This window comes from Salvia hispanica, unplaced genomic scaffold (assembly GCF_023119035.1).
Source record: "Salvia hispanica cultivar TCC Black 2014 unplaced genomic scaffold, UniMelb_Shisp_WGS_1.0 HiC_scaffold_1187, whole genome shotgun sequence".
Taxonomy (NCBI): domain Eukaryota; kingdom Viridiplantae; phylum Streptophyta; class Magnoliopsida; order Lamiales; family Lamiaceae; genus Salvia; species Salvia hispanica.
In genome coordinates this window covers 17,156-31,546 of record NW_025951457.1, presented here as the reverse complement: position 1 = coordinate 31,546, position 14,391 = coordinate 17,156, and the positions used below count along the sequence as shown (strand labels likewise).

The following is a 14,391-nucleotide window of genomic DNA, read 5'->3' as shown; positions in this document are numbered from 1 at the left end:
GGGGAAAGGAAAAATATAATATATATATATATATATATATATATATATTTAATTTGAGAGAAAATATTTTCTAAAAATGGAAATGTAACTTCTTTAATGAGACAATAAAAGGAAAGTGGAACATCTTTTATGGGACGGAGGGAGTAGTTTATATTGGATTGTGAGTGTAAAAATTGGTGGAATATATGGGTCCGTATACGAAAGTAGAATAAAAGAAATGGTTCTTTAAATCTAAATGGTAAAATAATTTTTAAATAATAGACGAAGGAAGTATTTTAGTTGGAATAAATCAGAAAAGAAAATAGATCTTTTCCCAAAAAAGTCGAGGACAATACATTATAAGAAAATGGATAGTAAGGAATAAGACTAATTATGTTTATTCATTAAAAAATGTGATAACTGGTGGTGAAGACCCGACTAGTAGATGCAAGCCATATGATCTGCATTCGCAAAGAAAAGTACTATACTACTATGTCTTTAAAACTAGTATTTCATCCATATGCCAATACGCATGTTGAGTTTTCATATCGTGAGTTTAAGAAATTGTTTAAGTTTATGAAAAGAAATGAAAAAATTAGTGGAAAGTAGGTCACACTTTCAATTTACTAAAGACGACTTTATGACTTCCGGTTAGTCCACTAAATATAATTATGAGAATTGAATGAAATGTCTAATCATTGTTTTCATCATAAGCTGAGTTTTTGGGCCCACAATTCATTAGTAGGGCAATAGTTTCATGATTCAAATATCATGGAAAAAATCTGATGATTTTTTTATTTTTGCAACCCTAATATACTTTTCATTAGTGATTTTTGCAATCCTAATTGTTTAACTATTTTTTCAATAGTTAAGCCCGTGATTACAGTTTCAAATTTCGAGCAGAACCAATAAAAAATTAATTTGCAAATTCTGATTTAACTTTAGAAAAATGATACCAGATTCCTAAATTGGAACCACCAGTTCGATTCGCAACTAAACCGGCGATCCAAGTGTAGCCATGCTCTCTCACTACACTATTATATAAACTAGAATTAAGCCAATATTGGAGATAGGTTTCATCTTTTAAAATTTTTGTTAAGATAGAGTTTTAGGTGAGTTAGAAATTCGTCGGTGGCTTTTAGAAATAATAATTATACATTATACTTTAATCTAATATATACTTTTCAATTGATCAATTCATACGTTATGTGGGGGCCGGAATTCTCCACTAACTACTCTAACCGTTTGTCTCCACCCGCCAACTTTTTTGTTTGTAAATATTTCCACACACCAATATATGTTTGTATGAAATCTATACCCACTAGTACCCAAAAACCTTTTGTCGGGTTATTTTACTAATCAAAATTTGCAAGACAAATTAAGATTTTATTTAATATTTTTACAATTTTAAAATACAAAGCTTTCATAATGCACTAGTATTTCTGAAAAGCAAATCTTTATTCGTAAAGAGCTTGTGGAGATGACGAAATAAAACAAGAGGTGAAAAGTTAGTTGTCCCAGAAATAAATGCAACTTTCTTGAAAGTGTAACTATCCCATGACTAAGACCACAAATATCTACAAAAAATTATTGGATACAAAAAGGTTAACAAACTAACATGAAGAGATCTCATGTCGCATGATTGCCTCTCAATTTTCACCTCAACACTTTTATCCAAACTTTTTATCTCAAATCGAAACTGCATCTGAATTAGTATAATGTAAACTAATTTCCCAAGAACATCAAGCAGCTTGTGCAAAACCAATCATTTATGTACTTTCCAGTAAAAAGTTTACTGTAATGTAAAAACTATGTACCAACTGTATAGTTTTCAACACACTGTTTTACAAAGAGAAAAATAAAAACAAAAATAAACATAGACAAGTTTTCTCACAACTATAACTAAAATCAGTTTATTAACACTTACCAATCACCAAGTACCCAAACAGAAGGCCTGGACTGGCATTCGTGCATCCTTTCCTTTTCTTCTCCTCTTTTATTTGCTCGCATTTATTCATCCTTTGTTCCTGTGCAACCGAGAGTATGGTGGTACAACACCAACAATCGTAATGGAGCTTTTGAGAGTGAAGTACACACATCCATCGATCATTTAGTTGGAACTTCAGAACCAGCAGCTGTTAATAGGTAGATCAGCTGGGGTGCATATGGCGCCCTCTTCTGCAAGTGTCGTAAACTCTGCTCCATGCTGACTTGTACCATCTCAGCGAGCATTTGTTTTGCTTTTCCTAATTGATCCTCCCCTTCAATCTGAGATATTATGTTGCACATGATGTTCTCCAGCGTGTCGGGTTGAAGCTCAGACCTCGGATATGGAGTGTCCCTCAGCAGACATAAGAGCATTTGAGCTTTCGGTTGGGACTTTGGCGTTCCTTGAACAGTTAGCTCAAGGCCGGGATTACTCCTTCTCTAAGTATTGGTTCTCTATACTTTGCACGGTTGCTCTGGCACATGGTCAAAAGAGCTCCAACTGTGTGTTCCCGACTTTGCAGTGACCCACTCTGGGACCTCTACAACGGCAAGTATGCCCCTCTTCAGATGTGAGGGCTGCTCTTCCTTCCTAAAAACCCATCAAAGAATCTATCAAAGCAGTGCACTTTTCCACGGTTTTGGAAGACTTTTTACAGGACTTAAGCAAATTAACCAATGGAGGAATTGGATCCATTTGAAGGATCTCGTTGAGTGTGTCTGGATGAGTAGATAGGTTGTAAAGAGCCAATACGGCATCATATTTAGCTTGTGAACTCCCATGTGCCAAAATGTCTACAAGCAGCGGAATTGCACCAGAAGCACTAATGATCGGCTTGTTGATAGGATATGCAGACAGAGTGATCAAGGCTGCAGCTGCGTGCTCTTGTAGAGTAACGTGCTCAGACTGAAGGAAGTCAATTATTGGTTCTAGTGCACCAGCTTCCATTATTTTCACTTTGTTTCTGAAAATATATACACAAAGGTCAATCTCTATGTTCAACACAAGTGAAACACTGAGCCGATAAATCACAAAACTGAGCGCAATGACCTCTTGATTCAAAAAATTATGTTAACCAATGTTCATCACAATAGTTCAACCAAAGGGAAATACAAAGGGACCATATAATAATGTTACACTTCTAAAGCTAAAGAGTGGAAATACAAAGGGACCCTATAATAATGTTACACTTCTAAAGCTAAAGAGTGGAAATACAAAGGGACCCTATGTAATTTTTAAAAAACCAAATCTTTTGAGTTTGAGTATAGACTAAAATAACAAGTCCACATTGGTAACAGATTATGAAACGAATCAAGCTAGCAGTTACAAATAGAAAATGATTAGTTTATAGGGAAGAACCTAATCCATAAGATAGCTTAAAGAGGAAGACTAAAGAAAAGGATTAGACTACACCACCAACAAAGTTATGGATTTTAAGAGGAAAAGGATTGGACGGGAGAGAAAAAGTAGTAGAAAGCAACACACAGCAACAAAAAAAAAGAAAATAAAAGAGGAAAAAGATGTTGCACCTAATAATTTATCTATTATTTGAACATAGAATATGCTTCCAGCGGCTGAGTAATGTTTCAAAATCATTAATTAAGCTCTCGCGCTTTTGCAATTACAGGAATATTATTCGATTAAAATTATTCTTCTCAATCGAAAGTATAACAACAGAGCATCTTCGAAAAGATGAATCGTCAAAAGAAAGTATACATATTCTTCACAATAATGCGAAACAACCGAAATCTGCAGGTATAAATATTTTAAAATTTCATAAAAAAACAATTCCTGGTTTGTAATCCAATTACAGAATCCAAGGAAAATGATAAGAAAACCGAAAAGTAGCGACCTCAGAATAACAATAGTAACGAATAGGCAGCAAGGAATCAAACTTTTCACTTTCCGTTGATTATATTACTCCTACTATATAATTATAGATTTGAAAAGTAAAATTCGCCTAAAACCTAAGCGTTCAGCATCTGAAATCCGCATATTCCAGTAATCCAAAATTCAGTAACCGCACAGATTAATTAAGAGACTAGGATTAACAAAACGATTTCAATTGAGCTCGGTTTCACTCACAAATCGTCCTTGACGGCGAGATTGAGCAGCGCGGCAAGCGCAGCGACGTTGGCGTCGGCGGATTGGGAGCGGAGCATTTGGACGAGCGGCGCGATGGAGACGGAGAAGTGGCGGCGGTAGCGCTGCGAGGTCTTGGTGAGGCGGCAAATCCCCCTGGCCGCGTCCATCCTGGCGTGGAGATCGTCGGAGTGGAGGAGGAGGAGCGTGTGGCTGACGGTGGAGGAAGGGCTCGAAGCAGCAGCGGCAGTATCGGCGTCGGTGAGGTGGCAGTGGCTGCTATCTTCGAGCGCCATCTTCACTCTCGATTTTGGAGAGAGAGAAAGAAAAGATTTGCAGCGGTTGTTGTGGTTGTTAGAGATAAAGAGATGATGAAAAGTATTTGGGAGTTCAAAGTAATTATGATAATTTGGATTGGCGTTAAGCAACCGTTACTTACTACTACCACTCTTCACCAGTAATATTGTAAACTTTAATCCAAATAAATTACACAATATAGTATCTATTCATAAAAAATAAGGTCATTTAATTCAAATTATGAACAATATTTATCATATAAAATTGTAATTTTCGTTGTTGATTTCAAAATGGGAAATAGGATCTACACAAATTTCTGAAATTTGAATTCTACGACTTCCTATGGAATATGCGTTACTAATATAGTAATGTGCATCTATTATTGTTTATGTGGAACACACAAGGTACAGCTACAGCGCCTATTGATTTTCCTATCCATTTAAAATATTACTCTCTCCGTCTTAAATTAATTGCTACGTTACATTGACAAAAACTGCAATTTAAGAAAATTATTTTTAGAAATAATAGAAAATAAATTAGATATTTATTTTTTATAAAGAAATATAATTTTAATTGATTTTGAATCATCTAAAATAGAATAGCCCAATGAACTTGGAACCATAAAATATTATTACAAGTAAAAAAATTAAACTGAATTACTACCATGTGCGCATTAGTTCTTTATCTTTCCCCTTCAAATAAGATGTTTCCCTATCCAACTCGAGTTATTATTATCGTAGATATGAATGGAGGATTATTATTTCTTTTATTAAAAACTGACTAACTTATTAAATATGTAAATTGAAATAAATCAGCTTGAAAAATTTTCTCTTTTTTATCCTTTGACCAATTTGAGATCCAAATATTATGAACTCTAAGTCTACTACTTTATCAAAGAACAGTCATTTCGAATTATTTGAATATCACTTCTAAGACTAAAATAATACTATCGAAAATTGAAAAAAAAAAAAACTATACTAATATTTGAGTACTATCCAGATACGAATAAGAGTCGTTTTTTCCAATTTAAGTGTCCAGAATAGTGATTCATTCTGTACAATAAATGGTAATAGGGTCTCTCCTTTCCATACTCATTCCACTCACATTTATTTAAAATTAATATATACAAGTGGGACCCCTATTCATTAATTTTTTAATTCACTTTTCTTACGTTTAAAACCATCTGCCTAGAATGAGACTCCTAATAGCGGACGAAGAGGATAGTAACCAAAACCGAATCTAGCAATCGAATGTAGCAATCGAATGGTGTGATAGTAAAAGCACCCCTATATTTACATTTCTTGCATCTAGAAATAAATTAAAGAGTGATTTTGTGGATGCAAATGCACTAAGAAAAGAAATCGTGTTGAATCTTCTAAAACACATCTTAACTATGGTAGATCCACCTTATAATTCCCATCTTAATTTTGCTGAATACACTCAAAGAGTACTAGGTATAGTATGTGTAAATTTGCCATAATATTCAAATTTTATCCAATTGTTTGTATTTATGTATTAAAGTAAAGCTTTCTCAAGAAATGGAGAATGAGACAAGTTTAAAAGACTACCTAATTGAGACTGTGAATCACGCGCGCCCAAATTAATTATTTTGGTCCATGATAAATAGCTAAGTGCAGCCATTCAAATGGAACATTAATTGTTTGAAAAAAAGTATCCTACAACAATTAATGCCTACTTTTTTAGTTTGTATTTTCTTTTGTTCATTTCTTAATTAGTCAACACAAGCATAATTATTTTTTAAATCCGTTTTCTTGTTGACGGTATTACTTTGGATTAAGATTCCATTTGATATTTGCATGAAACAAAAACAAATAAACAAATAAATATGACGTGTCTAATACAATCACGAATGATTGATTATTTGATTACTTAGATAGTATTAATTTAATAAAAATCTGAATCAATTGACAAATATACGTGTGTGGTAACGAGAGTTATCCATGCATTCCCAATATAAAAACAATCACATTAAAATATTACTAAAATTGAGCATTGGATTTATTTTTATTAGTTGTGTCCTTTTATCACTTTACTTCATCACCATAATATATTACTCTTTCGATCCTTTTAGGATCCGATTTATTTACTTTTAAATATTACTTTAGAAGTTTCGATTGGAATTTTTTAATTGGGTAATAGTACATTCTCACCTTTTTATTTCGTATTTTATTATAAAACTAATATATAAAAATATAATTTCGCTTCATTATTTCTTTTCTCAATTTTCCTTTGTATTTTTTAAAACGTGCTAAATTCAACGGAACTCCTAAAGTGGAAACCCGGAGAGTATTTTATCCCGCATATTTAATGATTATACGAAATCTGAAAAAAGTTACAAAATTTACGAACTCGAACTTCCACGTAGCCTCTAATTACTTGTCACGAATTAGTGGTTCAAAATAGAAAAATTAAAGAATGCCAAATGTTAGGCGAAGGACCCTCTACACTTAGTCTGCTTAAATTTATTATTCTAAATTATATAAGTATAATTGTTACCCAATTCTAAATGCTTGGTTAAAATGTGAATAATAATTTGTAATTTAATATAAAATGTTTTGAAGCTGGCATGCATCAAACAGAATTTGACTGGCATAGTGCGTGTTCTGATATAATTGCAGATTATAAATGAATATAAAATTAACATAAACTTTCAAATGAAATTCGTTATTGGGCCAACTATTACGCCTAATTTTTCATATTCTGAAAGAGGATGCATGCATGTTATACTACCTTCGTCTGTTAACTTCATATTTATTTTTTTTATGACTTTTATAAAAATAATAGTAATAAATAGTTAGAGTAGAAAAATAGTAAAATAAGAGAGAGAATAAAGTAATAGTATAATTTAATTGTCTAATTATCCTAATTGGTTAGTTTCGTATTGGCATAGTAATCCGTCAGTTAATTACTTTCATACTGGCTTAATTATTAAACCGACAATTCACTGATAATTACTTTTAATTTGAAAATGACCGATAAATTCTCTGCTAATTAAAATTTTGTCGTATATATTATGCATCGGAAAGTTTGATAAAGGAATATAGCTAGAATTATAATATATTTTTCGAGCTATATATAAAAGTATTTTCATAGGATATCTGACCATGTGTGATAATGTGAATATTCTTGATGGTCCCATTAATTTTGACTGATTTTTGCAGCCCCAGAAATATTCACAAAATGTATAATTCATAGTATTGAATTATTGAAACGTTTTTCATTGAATATTTGGCACAAAAAGAATGACTTGTATGCTTAACTCAAGCAATGACTTATATAATTGGAGCATTATCTATGACATATCATATCAATTACTACTAATATATAGTATAAATATTACGCTTGGTACATCACTAAAATGAAAAAAATGACTGAAGCAACGTGTGTGTAAAAATATTTGTGTGAGAGAGAGACATAACTGGGCCTTTTGCTTTCATTTAAAACTTTCATAATAAGGCAACATAATTGGGCCTTTTTCAGCCCTAAATATTGGAACAATAATTTAAGGAAGTACTTCCATTCACAAAATAATGTCGTATTTTATCATTTTGAGACATCCTTAATTTAAAATCTCATCTTATTTTAATTGAAGTTATGCTAAATTATTATATCACCCTTAAATTTTAAAATAAGTGGATGAGATTAAAGTCACAAATTTCAATTTATAGTAGACCAAGTATCAACAAAAGGGTAATATCGTTATTATATTATCATATGATAATTCTCGTAGTTTTTATTATATCAACATAATGTATTACAAATATCAACAATATAGCATGAGAATATCAACACAAGTACAATAAAATATCAATATAGTTTTAATGATATTTTACATACACTGTATTGAGATTTCTTTTTGCATTTGTTGATAAAATCTGCTTATCAACATGTACGAAAATTGAAATATAAATTATCAAATTTCATCACCAGAACATCGTCGGAACATATGCAATTGAGATCACGATTGGAATCCTTATAAAATTATCTTTAATTTTATATAATTTTTGCAAAAAAAATTAATTTAAATCAAGAAAGTTATGTAAATTTAAAGTTTTGAGATGACTTTGAGGAGAAAAAGTAGTTAGTTATAATTACTACACATGGATTTGACATTAATACCCTTTTTAATTTAATTAATAATTATTTAAATTTAAAATATATTACACTTGGCATTATATCAAGATCTCCTAATCTAATGGTTAAAAATTTGTCTCAATTTTGGATTGCTAATTAGTTAGCAATTAATCACCACCCCAAAGACATAAATATTATAGGCCAACATCTTATTTTCATAAATGAATTGAAAATACTCTTTCGTGCAAAAAAAAAAATCATTTTTATCATTTTAATTCTATCCTATAAAATTAGTTTATTTTTATTTTTAGTAGTAACATTTTCTTTCGAATGAGGGGGGATCCTACTCACCTTTAACATAATATAATGGAGTACCGACATTTTCTTTTACTTTCTAAATTTTATTAATTTTGTATTAAAATTCATATTTCCTCCATCCAAAAAAATTGTCCCTATTTGATTTGGTGAGTTTTAAAAATGAAGAAAATAAGTAGAATATAGACCCTACATTTATATATTAATTTTATAATAGAATGTGAGTGTAATGAATTACTCCTCCGTCCTGGATAATCGGGTCACTTGACCTAATTGTTTTTAAGAATTGTAATGAAAAGTAGGTTGAAAAAGTTAGTTAATGGGTCACATCTTTATATATTAGTTTTATAATAAAATGTGAGAGGAATGAGTTAAGAAACTGATTACTACCAAAAAGAAATAAATGAGATAAATTATGTGGACGGGCCTAAATGAAAAACTGGGATTAATTAGTGGACGGAGGGGTAGTTGAAAGTATGGTTCATTTACCAAAGATAGAAAAAAGCAAAATGGACAATTTACTGACATACTAAAATGACAAACTGACAACATTTCATGAACAAGGAAGATTATTCCAAACTTCCTTTTTTTTGGGGCAGAAGGAATGCAAGACATGGTCATAAAATTAAGAACTCGACATCATGGACGAACTCAACTTAAGACAGAAGCATCACCTTGATTATAGAACTATTGTTTAAGGTAATCATCACAATTCACAACACATGGATATATACCAAGTTATAAAAGATGGCTTCCACACCACTCTGTTTCCCATGTTCCAAACTTAGAAATACTATTTTTTTTTTACTATTTTCTTCATTCTCTAAGACAGTCTACTCTGCACGCATTGCTGACTTCCTATATAAATTCTGGATAATCTTATGCAAATTCAAATACACTGTAGCATTACTACTTAAATTGATTGTATTAACAATAATATAGCAGTGATCTCGCTGTCTAAACCCACATGGAATTCCGGAATAAAATTTATTCAACAATTTCTGATTCAATCATACACAAATTAGTTGTGCTACACCACCAATCTCGAGGTTGATTTTTCTTATAGTAAATGTGGTACTGACATACAGATAATGACATCGTCTGGCCAGTCCTCTTTCTTTACATAGCATTGAGAATTATTTTTTCCATCCCAGCAGTCATTTTTATTATGGACACGAATTTTAAAAATATACTTCCTCCTATTTATAAAAATTCATCCCTTGGCTTTGGACGGGGCACGGTTTTAAGAAATGTAATGGAAAGAAGAAAAAGTTAGTGGATTGGTGCCCTACTAGATATTAAGCTTTATAATAAACGCGAAGAGGAATTAGCTAATTAATATTGGTCCACTAACAAAAATTTGGTAGTGTTGAAATCGACAAATTTTCGTGATCGGATTTGAAATGGAAAATGGGACAAATTTTGGTGATCGGAGGGAGTAAAGAATAGTGAATTGAAAAAGTTTAGAAATATAAGATCCACTTTTCTATATTTATTTTATAATAAAATATCAATGAAGTGAGTTGGTGAATATAAAAGCTACTTACCATTTATGGTAAAAATGAAATGTGATCTTGATTATGGGGATCTACCCAAAATGGTAAAGTGTAACTCTTATTGTATGACGGAGGGAATATTTTTTTTTTAGTTTCACATTACAATTGAGTTATTTTTTTTTCTAAAACTTATTAGTATATCTTACTTTATTTTTTTCATGCATTATTTTTTCCCCTACTTTATTATTTAATTATTTTTTTAATTTCTATTTTTATTTTATCTTCATTCCATTTAATACTAAATATTTATTCTTAAAATTATTTTGCAAAAAATGCATTACCACTAATGAAAGGGGAGGAAGTAATAGACATCCCACCAAACAGTGTAAATTGAATTAAATCACTCATCGATACCACTGTCATAGTATATGTTACTGTCATAAAGCATGTAACATACTATGATTGAAAAGACATGATACATGATTGATTTGCAATACCCCCCTCCCCCTTCTCATAAAAATGATGCACATGAAAATTAAGATAAAATGGATAGAGTAAGACGGAGGACTCCAGAAGACAAGTGAGCAATTGACAGCGAAACCCATATAATATTAGCGTTATCATATATAAGCTTGTAAATAACTGATATATAAGAAAGAATATATTAGATAACTTTCCATAAACTAAATGCCCTTAAATTTTATGGGACATACAAAAATGAAAAGTGCAAATATTTTATAGTAATGTAATGAGTAGTAAAATTAATGAAAATAGCCCAAATTAATAATTTAAAAGAATAAAATAGTCACAAAATAGTACCCTAGAGATATTATTGGTCAATAATAGACATTTCATATTTTTTTATTACGGGAATGCCAAAAGTACAAATAGCAAAATATTCTCCGTCAGGCAATTTTCATTATAACCTAAATTGGGGATTTGTTTTTTAGTATTTAAATTAGTATTTTAATTATAATAAAAGATGACTTAATAAAAGACATTTAAGTAACTAATATAATAATTAAATAATTTAATTCTTAATAACATAATATAAAGGATTTGAGACGAGTAGAAATAAAAAAGTGCTAATATGAGATAGAGAAACTATATGTCAGTTATTTCTCTAATATCTATACATAAAGCAATTAATAGCTTTCTGACCCAGAAGATATTGGTTTGCTAGTACAGATAAGTTGAGGTATAGTTTATTTCAGTTTCAGTGTACTTCTGATATGATGGAATTACACATGTGTACATGTTTGTGATATCGAAGCAACACAATCTTTATCGAGATTCGTAACTCATGCAATAAGATTTGACTTGTTGCAATAAGAGAATGCATATGACTTAATAAATGTACTCATTCCCTCCCAAAAATTTATCATCTATATTTTTTTTTCTCTCTTTTAAAAATTTATCACCTTTATTTTTTATGGCTTTTAATAGTGGATCCTACATTCCACCGAATTTATTCATACTTACATTTTATTATAAAACTACTTAAGATTAAGCCATTTCTATTTTTTACCGAAAAACAAAATATCTACCCCCACTTACTTAATTCTTCTTTTACTTTACTCTCTTCTTTAATTCTCTCATCTACTTTTTTTAATTCACTAAACAAAACTTTTTTAAATCTCGTACAAAAAGAAATGCATCAAGTAACGCGGACGAAGGGAAGTATATAAAAGTAGTGGACTCACATACCACCAACTTTTTTCAACCCACTTTACTATTACATTTTTTAAAACTCGTGTCGGATCAAATAGTGACACCTAATTATTAAGGACGGAGGGAGTATATTTTTTAATTTATTTAATGGAATATCATAGTATTTTTTGAAAAAAAGTTTGTTGCATTAATTTAAATATTTATTTGCCTGGGGGCAATTTATCATGAAATTTATCACTCTATTTTCATTTCCTTCCTCATTCCTAAGAGTTATCTACTTGTATGAATCCGGGCCGCTAGCTGTGTCGCTAGCCGAACTATTGCAACTCCGGGCGGAAGGAATCGGCGGGAATTTCCTTGGCTGAGCGCGCGCCTGGGCGCCGCCGAGCGCGGCCACGAACCTGCTCACCGCCATTAGGCTTCTGCGATCGGTGAGCGACGGCCAATCCAATTTTTTATTTTTTATTTTTTTAAATTTACGAAACACTCGTATAAACGCGATTTTCACGTCATTTTCATTCACACCACTTGTTTTGACGAGTTTTCTCTCTCTTAATTTCTACAGAACAACGCTGAGTTCAGTTACGTCAAAGGTGGTAAGAGGGTACATTTAGAGTACGAACGATTAAACAAATCACATTGGAGGCCTATACGAAGGGTGAGATAGACCGGATGCTACAAGGGGATATGCGGGGCGACCTCGACCTCACATTGTCCACCCCGGGTGACTCGGGATCACCCCGTTTGCACATCAGCGGCTATATGACGACTACTCGCGGGGCGACCGGTTAACGCCAACATGTTCGGCTTTTTGGGATCCGATAGGCTAATTTCATGCATCGGTAAGGGCGAAAATGTGATAATACGGGTCTAACACGTTCCTGCCAGGGTGGAAGAAAATCGTAGATCAAATCAAGGAGATGGTCTAGCGAAGGAAATGAACAAGTGAGAGAATTTACAAGGGAATTGGCGTGACGAGAGTCGCTGAGGCAACAAAGTCTTATCTATCCTCGCGGGCCCACTAAAACGCCTATATATAGAAGAGCATGCAACTCAGGAGGGGATTACTTTTTTACTCTTCTTAGCTCACCACTTTACACACATTTGGGAATGGATCTGGGTAGTCGGGAACGGAAGGTTATTTTCTTAGAAATTTGGGGGTTGGCAACACGTCAGTGTGGGCGAAGATACAATTACTTTTAATTTCGTTGTTTTTTGGTCTTTACCGTCGAACTTCACTTTTGGGAGTCGACCTTGCCCTGGATGATACTTATTTGTCTTTCTGTTTTTTGATTCCCCATTTAGGCCAAATTTCAAGTCAATTTGCATAGATCTCTGTTAGTTTATTTCTTCAAGTGTTATGCCGATCTCTGTTTATTTTGATGTTATGGTGTTTGATATGGAATTTGGTGATAGATCTGTGGTTATTTGAGTATTCGGAGTTCCTAGTTTAAATCTAACGTGATGAAGAGTTTCGTTGGTTGGAGTTCATGGACGCTTGGATCGAGTGGATTTAGCGTCCGAGGTTGGATTCGACGTGTGGAAAGATAGTTGTTTATGGATTCTGTTTTTTTTCTTCTTTTTTTTCGTTTCGCTCGCCTAGAGCATGCAAATCTATTAGGTTCTTCGTTGTTTATGCATTAATTTGATTTAAAAGTCGTTGCCTGTTTTAATTTCGCTTATGTTGAATTTCTTAAGAAGTTTTACGCAATTTGGTTGTAGAAGACGATGTCAGTTAGTTATTTAGAGTTAGTTATTCCCCAATTTTTCGTTGTATTTTGCTTTTTCATCATGGTCCCCATAGTAGGTTTATTTCCTAGGTCTAAGTAGAAGTAGTTTTCTTAGATCAAGTGTCGAATAGTTAATTTCCTTTACCACGTTTTTCATGATTTTTGCCTAGGTCTATTTTGTTAGCTTAAGAATTTTTAAAGTTTCCCAAGTCAAGTTAAATTTTTTGTTTTTCCTCAACCCAAGAAAATGGGGCAGCCCAACACCAAAAACACACCCCAAATCCTGAACATGAGTATTACGCATCCTTCTCGTGGGATCGATCCCTCTTCCCTATACTAGGTTTAGTAAAGTGGTTGAGGGTTTTTGAAAGAAGTGCTCTGTGTGTCCGACGAGGGATACCTTGCGATCAACGAGTTCCTAGACCCGTGATCTAGTGGATTTGCTAGATCGGGAACCGTTTTTCCCCTTTATTTGAATACACGCGCACACGAAAAAGGGCTTTTCGATGCCAATGGAGTTGTTATCGTATCGTTACGCTTTGGAGCTGATATATGTGCTTCCACCGTGCACGATGCGGCTTGCGATCCGGCCACCCCCCCTATTCAAAAGTGCCTTTAAATCGGGGGTTGGCCTACGAGGCGCGACGGGACATGTGGGACAAGTACCTCCCCATCGGTGAGTCGTCGCCCCGAAGTATCGGAAGCGTTCTGAGGGCGTCGTTGAAATATTCCAGAACAA

General features: G+C 32.7%; 1 pseudogene; it reads right to left on the bottom strand.

The window, feature by feature from the left end:
• Window positions 1-1,906: 1,906 nt before the first annotated feature.
• Window positions 1,907-4,412, bottom strand: LOC125198062 (annotated as a pseudogene).
• Between the last annotated feature and the right edge of the window lie 9,979 nt (window positions 4,413-14,391).